At 38.0% G+C, this 12,236-nt stretch overlaps 1 long non-coding RNA gene across 2 annotated transcripts; it reads right to left on the bottom strand.

Annotated features, from left to right (window-relative positions):
• Positions 1-3,602: 3,602 nt before the first annotated feature.
• On the bottom strand, positions 3,603-12,019 carry LOC110491323 (uncharacterized). Of its 2 annotated transcripts, none has more exons than XR_002468805.3 (4): positions 11,739-12,019; positions 10,918-10,991; positions 6,907-7,244; positions 3,603-6,164 (listed from the first exon to the last, which is right to left on the bottom strand). It is a non-coding gene; the product is annotated as an uncharacterized LOC110491323 (long non-coding RNA). The 2 variants fall into 2 exon arrangements; XR_002468804.3 differs by having other exon boundaries at positions 6,918-7,244.
• Positions 12,020-12,236: the final 217 nt, after the last annotated feature.

Below are 12,236 nucleotides of genomic sequence, written 5' to 3'. Positions count from 1 at the left end.
TTAGAAAGGTAATTCTTAATGTTTTGTAAACTGAGTGTACATATATAAATGACGGATGCTTCTATAGTGTATGTAGGCACCAGAGTTGTGCTGAATTCAAAACTGAATTGAGAAGACCTCCTAAATTCCTATTAAATTATTTGTATTGAAGTAGTAAACAGGATACAGATTTGCAATTCAAATTTGAAAAAAAGAAAATAGAAATGAATTCAGTGAAATTCAATGAAAGTCAAATGCTTCTACTATTCTATATTAGGTGTAGTCTACAAATATACATCTTGTACATAAAGATCTTGTACATGAATATTTTTGAAACAATTGATTTTCAGGACTAACCCTTAAAATGAATGATCAGGGAAAACTAACCCTGTGTGCAAATATTCTAAGTTATTATATTTCATTAATCACTTCAATTTTGTTCAATATGCTACATTTCCCAGAATTTGTTTAACCCTCAAGTTGACCCTGAAGCTTTCACAAAGAGGCCAAACAAATGAAATGGTTGGTGGACATATAACTGGCTATTCTAAGCACTAAGGTTAAAAGAGTATATGAGCATTGTTTCCAGAGAAAGGGTATGTGTTATCATCTATCTGGAAGTGTGACTTGACAGTTTCAATGAAACTCTCATATTCTGTGACTGAGTGGAATTTATTTTTTATTAAATTCAACTTCCTGTCACTCAAACTCAAATTCTACATCCTGTGTGGCCAATTCAATTCGAATTTCAACTCATGAGTTGAATGGAATTAAATTCCAAAATTCTGAATTGAGCACAACCGCGGTAGGCACCGGAACTGAACCATAGTGGAGGCAATTTATGCTTTTTGTCCCCTCACCTTTGATCTGAAATCCCCATCACCCACTTACAAAAGGATTGATGTCCTCGTTATGAAATTATCGACATTACCCTGTATATCTAAAAAGTATTCCGATTTTTTTTTTATAGCAGAGCTATCAAAACTACTGCTGATGGTGAACCTGAACAATCAAAATAAAAACTATACTGAATGTAGGCTAAGCCTTGATCAGCAGGTAACCAGAGTTGTGCCTCCGAACCGGTAGCTTACGCTGCTTATATTCTGGTAAAACAGCATTTTCAACAGCTGATTTGATAACAATAACATAGCAAGTTACATTGGTTGTCACTCTACTAATGAAGCCTAATTATGCGCAAGCCATTTGTGCGAGCATTTTGAATGCTGAAGGTGATCAGGAATAGGCTTGCCTCTGGTTGGTCAGCATCCGTCGCAGCACTGTGCACAGAGTATCACTAGGCTACTGATATTGCCTGGGATTGTTCGGCATGGAAAATGACTTGCAGATCAATGACTGTCAACGCAGTTACATGCTTACTTGACACTGAAGGAGAGGATGCATCAGCTGTCACAAAATATTAGGTATTTTCCGAAGGTAGAAGAAAGCAGGGGTGGATAAAGTACCCAATTGTCATACTTGAGTAAAAGTAATGATATCTTAATAGAAAATGACTCAAATAAAAGTGAAAGTCACCCAGTAAAATTCTACTTGAGTAAAAGTCTATAAGTATTTGGTTTAAAATATACTTAAGTATCAAAAGTAAATTTTATTGCTAAAATATATTTTTTAAGTAAAATATTTACAAAGGAAGCAAATCAAATCAAATCAAACTATTTGTCACATGAGCCGAATATAACTGGTTGAAGACCTTACCTTGAAATGATTACTTACAAGCCCTTAACCAACAATGCAGTTCAAGAAAGAATTAAGAAAATATTTACCAAATAAACTAAAGTAAAAAATAATAAAAAGTAACACAATAAAATAACAATAACGAGTCTATACAATAACGGGTCACCTTTATTTGACGCATGTGCACCAGTTCCCTGCTCTTGTGGTGAGTAGTCCATAGTTTGGTTTGCGCTCACTCACCAGTGGTGCCGGAGCACCCTCTTGTAACAGAGCGAGTTGCCCTTTCATTGTTTTTATTTGAAGGGACAGTGTTAAAACACTAGGATATGGGGACAGAGCTAGGTGCCGACTGACTGTTTGTCTTCCTGCCTTGGCTACTTTTTGGAGGGTTGTCTGGGGGAAATGTGGGATAGGAATGGTTCCCAGATTGTGTTTTGTATTTGTATATATTATGGATCCCTATTAGCTGCTGGCCAGGCCCAGGCTACTCTTCCAGGGGTACAGCAAAATGAAGGCAGTTATAACATTTTAAAAACATTACAATATTTGCTTTTATGAGAGATTTCCATTCAGAAATGCAAGCTGCCTCACTTTCAAGGGGCTGATGCGGTTTCTTTCAGTTATTACTTGCCCCTATTTACGAGAAGACCCTCTCAGTGGGAACGTATGTGGCCACTGCAGAGTCTCTCTGTCATGACTTTAGTAAGCCGTGGGTAGACAGAGGCCTTGTTCTTCCACCAGCTCAGAGGATCTGCAGATGTCTGGAGGAGGGGCTCCCCTGAACAGTCTGCAATTTTTGCCTAAAATGACATGTCCAAATCTAACTTCCTGTAGGTCAGGACCTGCAGCAAGGATATTCTTGATATCATTGAAAAGGAAACACTTTGAAGTGTGTGGACATGTGAAATGTATGCAGGGGAATATAGCACATTAGATTTGGTAAAATATAATACAAAGAAAAAAACATACATTTGTTGTATCCCAACATCTTTGAAATTCAAGAGAAAGGCAACGATGTATTATTGCAGTTTAGGCATAAGTTAGATTTTGACCGCTAGATGGCAGCAGTGTATGTGCAAAGTTTTAGACTGATCAAATGAACCATTGCATTACTGTTCAAAACATTGTATCAGTCAAATGAACAGTAATTTAAGCTTTCTGGCCATATCAGATCTGTCTATGTCCTGGGAATTATTTATTTTTTAAATAGATTTTTATTTTACCTTTATTTCACTAGGCAAGTCAGTTAATTAAGAATAAATGTACAATGACAGCCAAGGAACAGTGTGTTCACTTCCTTGTTCAGGGGCAGAATGGCGGATTTGTACCATGTCAGCTCGAGGATTCAATCTTGCAACCTTCTGGTTACTAGGCCAACGCTCTAACTACTAGGCTACACTGCCGTCCCATCTTCTTGGGTATGACGTTAACTTCATGCGGCAGGGTAGCCTAGTGGTTAGAGCGTTGGACTAGTAACCAAAAGGTTGCGAGTTCAAATCCCAGAGCTGACATGGTTCAAATCTGTTGTTCTAGGCCGTCATTGAAAATAAGAATTTGTTCTTAACTGACTTGCCTAGTTAAATAAAGGTAAAAAGAATAATCATATTAGCGCAAGTTACCTCCACCATACCGCAGGGGTGGTCCAATCCAGGAGAGGTTTTAAAAGCAAATCTATATACAGTACCCATTTTGTTACGTTTCTTCCTTATTTAAAAATGGATTAAATAATATTTTCCCTCATCAATCTACACACAATATCCCATAATGACACAGCAAAAACATATTTTAGATTTTTTTTGCAAATGTATTAAACATAAAAGATGGAAATATGACATTTACATAAGTATTCAGACCCTTTACTCAGTACTTTGTTGAAGCATCTTTGGCAGGAATTACAGCCATTTCAGTAAGGGTGCAAAAAAAATAAATGATTAGTTTAGACATTTTTTATTGATCTTTGTGCAGCATAAGATTAATCAATAAATCACTTGATGTTCTGGCAAAAACACAGATTTTAGAAACAATTCACAAAAATGGACATGCAGTAGAGCATGCATAATGTTGTTGATTTGACGTCTCATTTAGTTTGGAGTCAGTTTAAGTAATAATTACTTTTCATTGAACTTACTAAGTATTTGAGTTAAAAATGCAGATGGTCTTACAGTGTTAAAACAACACCAAAATACTGTGTTATGGAATAAAACTAAAAAGTGTAGCAGCATCATCTCTAATAGTTTTAAAGTCTGAATAACCCATGGTGTTAGGGAACCAACGCTCTAGGAGTGTTAGTTTGTCAACACTTTGAACAGTGTTAGTTTAGTAACACTATTCTGATGGGTCACATATACACTTTCAGTGTTACATTTAACACTGTAGATGTAAAAATGTTGATCTGAATAATGCTATCTAGGGTTAAAGTTATGGTTCGGTTTTATGACTTTGTTGTTGTGCCAGCTAGTGACCACTCTGCAGAGCTGCCTCCACATACATGAGTCCAAATAAATGTCAACCTGCGAGCTACGGTAGGTACTGTGATGTCTGAAATATACATGATTGGTGTAGATAATAATTAAATACAAGACAACAAGCTCTATATGATAGAAGTATCATTATAACGACTGGTTATTTCCAAAGGTGTATTTGTACATAAATCAATAACGATATTCATAACAAAATTCCCATTTAGAATATTACATCAATTATACAAACCAAGCTTAGTGGTAAATCACTGCTTGTGAGTTTTACAGAATAATACAACACATCACATGACACAGTGCCTTCAGAAAGTATTCACACCCCTTGACTTTGTCCACATTTTGTGGTGTTAAAGCCTGAATTGAAAATAGATTCAGCTGAGATGTTTGGGTCACTGGTCCACACACAATAGCCCATAATGTCAAAGTGGAATTAGGTTTTTCAAAGGTTTTACAAATAATGAAAAAAATAAAAATCTTAAATGTCTTGAGTAAAAAAGTGTTCAACCCCTTTGTTATGACAAGTCTAAATAAGTTCATGAGTAAACATTTGCTTAACAAATCACATAATAAATTGCATGGACTCACTCTGTGTGCAATAATAGTGTTTTAACATGATTTTTTAATGACTACCTCATCTCTGTACCCCACACATACAATTATCTGTAAGGTCTCTCGGACGAGCAGGGAATTTCAAACACAGATTCAAGCACAAAGACCAGGGAGGTTTTCCAAATGCCTTGTAAAGGGAACCTATTGGTAGATGGGTAAAACAAAAAGCAGACATTGAATAGTCCTTTGAGCTTGGTGGAGTTACTAACTTGACTTTGGGTGTTGTATCAATACATCCAGTCACTACAAAGATACAGGTGTCCTTCCTAACTCAGTTGTCAGACAGGAAGGAAGCCGCTCATGAATTTCACCATGAGGCCAATGGTGACTTTAAAACAGTTACAGAGTTTAATGGCTGTGATAGGAGAACACTGAGGATGGATCAAACACATTGTAGTTACTCCACAACACTAACCTTGACTAGTTTGGTGGGGCGGCAGGTAGCCTAGTGGTTAGAGTGTTGTGCCATTAACCAATAGGTTCCTGGATCGAATCCCCGAGCTGACAAGGTAAAAACCTGTTGTTCTGCACCTGGACAAGGCAGTTAACCCACTGTTCCCCGGTAGACTGTCATTGTAAATAAGAATTTGTTCATCACTGACCTGTCTAGTTAAATAAAGGTAAATTAATAATAATTGACTGAGTGAAAAGGAAGCCTGTACAGAATAAAAATATTCCAAAACAAGCATCATGTTTGAAACAAGGCACTATTGTAGTACTGCAAAAAAACATGGCAAAGTAATTCAGTTTTTGTCCTGAATACAAAGTGTTATTTTTTATGTAAATCCAATACACTAGACGCTGGGAGATGAATTCACCTTTCAACTGGACAATAACCCATGGCCAAATCTACACTAGAGTTGCCAAGAAGACAGTCAATCTATGGCAAGATCTGAAAATGGTTCTCTAGCTATGATCAACAGCCAATTTGGTAGAGCTTGAAGAATTTTGAAAAGAATAATGAGGAAATGTTGAACAATCCAGATGTGGAAATCTCTTAGAGACGTACCCAGACAGATTCACAGCTCTATTCAATGCCAAAGGAGCTTCCACAAAGTATTGACTTAGAGACGTACCCAGACAGACTCACAGCTGCAATCAATGCAAAAAGAGCTTCCACAAAGTATTTATTGACTTAGGAGTTTGACTACTTGTGTAAATGAGATTTTTCTGTCCCCACAAGGATAATAGAACCAACACACACACATACACACACACACACACACACCACTCTTCCAGATTGAAAGTTATGCAGGCTTCTGGTTTAGGGCCTCTCTGGTAGCTTTGTCATTGTTTCTCAAGGAACTATTAAGTCTTAAGATGAGAAACAGTAGAACACCCAGAACAGTGATGATACTGACGATAGGTGACCTGACGATCCCAGAAACGCTTGTTTTTCATTTCTCACTGAGAAAATAAAGAGAGGTTAGCACTCAGAATACTCACAAATGTTGCAGTATCAAGCCCCATATGGAATATATACACTGAGTGTACAACACATTCGGAACACCTTCTGAATATTGAGTTGCACCCCCCTTTGCCCTGAAAACTGCCTCAATTCATCGGGGCATGGATCCTACAAGGTGTCGAAAGCATTCCACAGGGATAATGGCACATCTTGACTACAATGTTTCCCACAGTTGTGTCAAGTTGGCTGGATGTCCTTTGCGTGGTGGACAATTCTTGATACACACAGGAAACTTTTGAGCGTGAAAAACCCAGCAGCGTTGCAGTTCTTGACACACTCAAACCGGTGCTCCTGGCGCCTGCTACCATACCTCATTCAAATGCAGTTAAATCTTGTCTTGCCCATTCACCCTCTGAATGGTACACATACACAAGCCATGTCTCATTTATCTCAATGCTAAATAAATTAAATCCTTCTTTAACCTGTCTCCTCCCCTTCATCATCACTGATTGAAGTGGATTTAACAAGTGACATCAACAAGGGATCATAGCTTTCACCTGGATTCACCTGGTCAGTCTATGTCATGGAAAGAGCAGGTGTTCCTAATGTTTTGTTAACTCAGTGTATATGAATACTGTATTATCACATTTCATTTGAATTACTGGACCTTTTCCTGGTCATATCACATGAACCCATTTAACCTGTGTAACACTGGTCACTGTATATTAGCATTGTACTTACATGTAACTTACATGAAACAGTCAATGTGCCATGTCCGTTGCCACAGTCTGTGTTAATGGTAAAAGTGTAGTTTCCCTCATCAGCGTTGGTAACATTTTTGATCTCACAAAAGTAGGTGTTGGTTGTTATCGTAGTGTTACAATCTTTTGTACAATCACAATTTCGTATTGGAGTTTTTGATTTATCCTTCCAGAAATACTGTTCAGTTTTACATCCCATCTCACTGTTACCTACATCACCCTTCTTATTCTGATATGCATCACTGTATTCCACTCTACATGTCAGGTTGTGGTTCTGTCCTGCTACAACCGATTGATTTTCACACGTTACATCAACCCCTGGAAAAACAAACAAGGACATGAATTAATCAACAAGCAACATAATATCGGATGTCAATGAATGAAAGGATATCAATGGATAATATTGGGTATCAAACTATATCAAGGAATGAACATGCAGCATAATATCATAGCATTGTTCCAGTACATTTTACATGATGATAAACGTGTTAATATACTGTACATACAATGACAAATGTGTACATTCACATTCATATGTACAGTGGGGCAAAAAAGTATTTAGTCAGCCACCAATTGTGCAAGTTCTCCCACTTAAAAAGATGAGAGAGGCCTCTAATTTTCATCATAGGTACACTTCAACTATGACAGACAAAATGAGAAAAAAAAATCTGAAAATCACATTGTAGGATTTTTAATGAATTTATTTGCAAATTATGGTGGAAAATAAGTATTTGGTCACCTACAAACAAGCAAGATTTCTGGCTTTCACAGACCTGTAACTTCTTCTTTAAGAGGCTCCTCTGTCCTCCACTCGTTACTTGTATTAATGGCAACTGTTTGAACTTGTTATCAGTATAAAAGACACCTGTCCACAACCTCAAACAGTCACACTCCAAACTCCACTATGGCCAAGACCAAAGAGCTGTCAAAGGACAACAGAAACAAAATTGTAGGCCTGCACCAGGCTGGGAAGACTGAATCTGCAATAGGTAAGCAGCTTGGTTTGAAGAAATCAACTGTGGGAGTAATTATTAGGAAATGGAAGACATACAAGACCACTGATAATCTCCCTCGATCTGGGGCTCCACGCAAGATCTCACCCCGTGGGGTCAAAATGATCACAAGAACGATGAGCAAAAATCCCAGAACCACACGGAGGGATCTAGTGAATGACCTGCAGAGAGCTGGGACCAAAGAAACAAAGCCTACCATCAGTAACACACTACGCCGCCAGGGACTCAAATCCTGCAGTGCCAGGCGTGTCCCCCTGCTTAAGCCAGTACATTTCCAGGCCCATCTGAAGTTTGCTAGAGAGCATTTGGATAATATAGAAGAAGATTGGGAGAATGTCATATGGTCAGATGAAACTTATAACTTGTAAAAAATATAATATAAAAAATATAACTTTTTGGTAAAAACTCAACTCGTCGTGTTTGGAGGACAAAGAAGGCTGAGTTGCATCCAAAGAACACCATACCTACTGTGAAGCATGGGGGTGGAAACATCATGCTTTTGGGCTGTTTTTCTGCTAAGGGACCAGGACGACTGATCCGTGTAAAGGAAAGAATGAATGGGGCCTTATATCGTGAGATTTTGAGTGAAAACCTCCTTCTATCAGCAAGGGCATTGAAGTTGAAACGTGGCTGGGTCTTTCAGCATGACAATGATCCAAAACACACCGCCCGGGCAACGAAGGAGTGGCTTCTTAAGAAGCATTTCAAGGTCCTGGATTGGCCTAGCCAGTCTCCAGATCTCAACCCCATAGAACATCTTTGAAGGGAGTTGAAAGTCTGTGTTGCCCAGCAACAGCCCCAAAACATCACTGCTCTAGAGGAGATCTGCATGGAGGAATGGGCCAAAATACCAGCAACAGTGTGTGAAAACCTTGTGAAGACTTACAGAAAACGTTTGACCTTTGTCATTGCCAACAAAGAGTATATAACAAAGTATTGAGATAAACTTTTGTTATTGACCAAATACTTACTTTCCACCATAATTTGCAAATAAATTCATTAAAAATTCTACAATGTGATTTTCTGGATTTTTTTTCTCATTTTGTCTGTCATAGTTGAAGTGTACCTATGATGAAAATTACAGGCCTCTATCATATTTTTAAGTGGGAGAACTTGCACAATTGGTGGTTGACTAAATACTTTTTTGCCGCACTGTACATTATCATTCAGTGGTATCCTGAAATGAGTAACACCTTTCAAAGGGTCTCACAGGAACCTCTGTGTAAAAGTTCAAACTGCAAACTTTTGGTAATGTGAGGGGTTAAAATGTGAACCTTTTTATTAACATATTGTAGAGGTGTCAGACTGTTAGATTAGAGGCATAGCTTATTGGAGGCGTGGCTTTTAGCTAGTTCTTTATGGCCACCCGTTAGCGTAAATGTCATTCCCGTTCATAATTTTCATAATATTGAGTGTTTATCGATATTAGAGCAGTGGTACTGGGTTACCTTCAGACAAGTCTTGTAAGTCTTGTGGGCATACTAGAGTAAACAATTATCATGTACTGCGCCTTCAGAAACGTTTAATATCCCTTGACTTATTTCACATTTTGTTGTTTTACTAATTTTATTAAATATATGTTTTACACATAATACCTCATAATGACAAAGTGAATGCATTTTATTAGACATTTCAGTAAATGTATTGAACATTATATACATAAATATTGAATTTACATTAGTATGAGTCAATAAAAGAAGCCTCGTTGGCAGTGATTACAGCTGTGAGTCTTTCTGGGCACGTCTCTAAGAGCATTGCACACCTGGATTGTGTAACATTTGCCCATTATTATTTTCAAAACCTTCAAGCTCTGCCAAGTTGGTTGTTGCTAGACAACAATTTTAGGTCTTGCTATAGATGTTCAGGTAGATTTAAGTTAAATAAGGAATGTGAAATTATTTTTACTTTTACTTTTGATACTGAAGTATATATTTTAATCAAGTAGTATTTTACTGGGTGACATTCACTTTACTTCAGTCGTTTTCTATTGAAAGGCGTCTTGTCTTGTATGGTAATTGGGTACTTTTTCCACCACTGGAATTTATACACCTCTGTCAGCATCAATGAAGCTACAAAACTGTCTGTGTTCAATCTGAACATGACAATACAATGACATTTAATCAAATGTCTTTTTTTCTCTCAACATGGCAGGGTTCATAATTATTGACACCAATGAAGATTCTTATTAATAAAGTATTGAAAGGTTTAGTATTTGGTCCTGTCACGTTCTGACCTCTATTTCCTTTGTTTTTGTATTTATTTAGTATGGTCAGGGCGTGAGTTGGGTGGGCAGTCTATGTTTGTTTTTCTATGTTTTGGTCTAGTTCTATGTTCGGCCTGATATGGTTCTCAATCAGAGGCAGGTGTTCGTCATTGTCTCTGATTGGGAACCATATTTAGGTAGCCTGGGTTTCACTGTGTGTTTGTGGGTGATTGTTCCTGTCTTTGTGTTTACACCAGATTGGGCTGTTTTGAGTTCTCACGTTTCTTGTTTTCGTTAGTTTGTTCATGTATAGTGTCTTCATTAAACTACAATGAACAACCACCACGCTGCGTTTTGGTCCGCCTCTACTCCACAACAAGAGAACCGTTACAGGTCCCATATTCCTAGCATGCAATTTGACTTTTCAAACTTGTTGGATGCATTTGTTGTTTGTTTTGGTTTGTGTTTCAGTTATTTTCTGCTCAATAGAAATGAATGGTAAATATGTATTGTGTCATTTTGGAGTCATTTTTATTATAAATAAGAACAGCATATGTTTCTAAACACTTCTACAATAATGTGTTTGCTACCACGATGATGAATACTCCTGATTTAATTGTGAATAATGATGAGAGGGTCAAAGATCTTACCCCCAAGACATGCTAACCCCTCACCAATAGAATAACAGGGGAGGTATGTCTTGGGGCTATGATCTTTGAACCTATAACTTTCTCACTCATAACAACCATAACAATGTATAAAGTGTTGAGTTTACCTTGTTTTTCTGACTGGACATTAGAAGTGAGCAAACCGAGACTCAGAAACAGCAGAAGCATTTTGCCATGTGTCCTAAAGCACAAAGAACAAAAACCACAAAACATGAATAGCTTATACATTAACCTACATTAACCTACATCAGATTGGACATAGACTGTGTGCTTCAAGCAGTAGTTCTATGTCTTGAAGGACTGGAATTAACCACAGCCCTGATCTGTTTTCGTGGCAACTGTGGAGCTGTAGTGATATTTAATTAAGAACAGGTCAGGAGAAATTCTGGGTGAATCTGAATAGTTTTCAAGTTCCACTCAAGCAGTTTTTTAAATTACTTTTCCTGACGAAAGACCATATCCAAAGTATAAATACAATAGTGTGTACACACTTAAGCTTTAGAATAGACATTGAGAAAAATAGAGCTTTTTAGATTTATCTGCAAAAGTCAATGAGTTAAAAAATACTTTGGCATTGTAAAATGGGTATGAGAGGTTCTGAATTGCAACCTGGGGCTCCCCCCGCACCAAAACTTCTCCCCCCTGCATGCAATCTGCAAAGCCTGAACTTTTCCACATTTATGCATTTTCCTCTCTCCACAGCCTTAGTAGGCCTACCAAAGAAACACCCAGAGTTCAGCTGAATTCACCATCTAACACAGACTGTCATTAGCGCTGAGGAAAACAAAAGAACATTCTGAGATTGAGACCCTGAGAGTAATCATGAGATGTCCGTCGAGGTGACGTGACCAACAAATCCTCACTCACTCACTCACTCACTCACTCACTCACTCACAATGATCTAAGTAGGTAAGGATACTGTACTTACAAGCTTACAGCCTCTGAATGTCCTGCCGTCAAATAAAGTTGTATTGTGCAGTGTCCCAGAAAATAACTGTGAGAGAAGAGATTCGGTGGAGACAATCTCTACCCTACCTGAAGACTGTTGAGAAGGCATGCAACACGTTCTCTCTCTCTCTCTCTCTCTCTCTCTCTCTCCCTCTCCCTCTCCCTCCTGGACAGATCCCCGACAGTCCTAAAATGGGCAGCGAGGGAGGGCAAAGCACAGTGAATTTACTTTCACCAAGGGTTTTTTCCCTGGACTTTTTCTTAGGCTAAGCTAGATTTTTAGGTCTACTAACCACAGTTCCTGACAATCCACATTTTGCACAACCGGTAACTATCATACTTAATAAAACCATCACAGCATAAAAAAAATACTTTGAGCAAAATAGTGCTTCCTAAGGCCACAAGAACGCACGCACGCACGCACACATGCACACACACACACACACAAAGTAAAGAACACCAGAGTCAAGGAGAGTTT

Source organism: Oncorhynchus mykiss, chromosome 16 (assembly GCF_057628025.1).
Source record: "Oncorhynchus mykiss isolate SJ-2025 chromosome 16, ASM5762802v1, whole genome shotgun sequence".
NCBI classification, from domain to species: Eukaryota; Metazoa; Chordata; class Actinopteri; order Salmoniformes; family Salmonidae; genus Oncorhynchus; species Oncorhynchus mykiss.
This window is presented reverse-complemented; position numbering and strand designations above follow the sequence as displayed.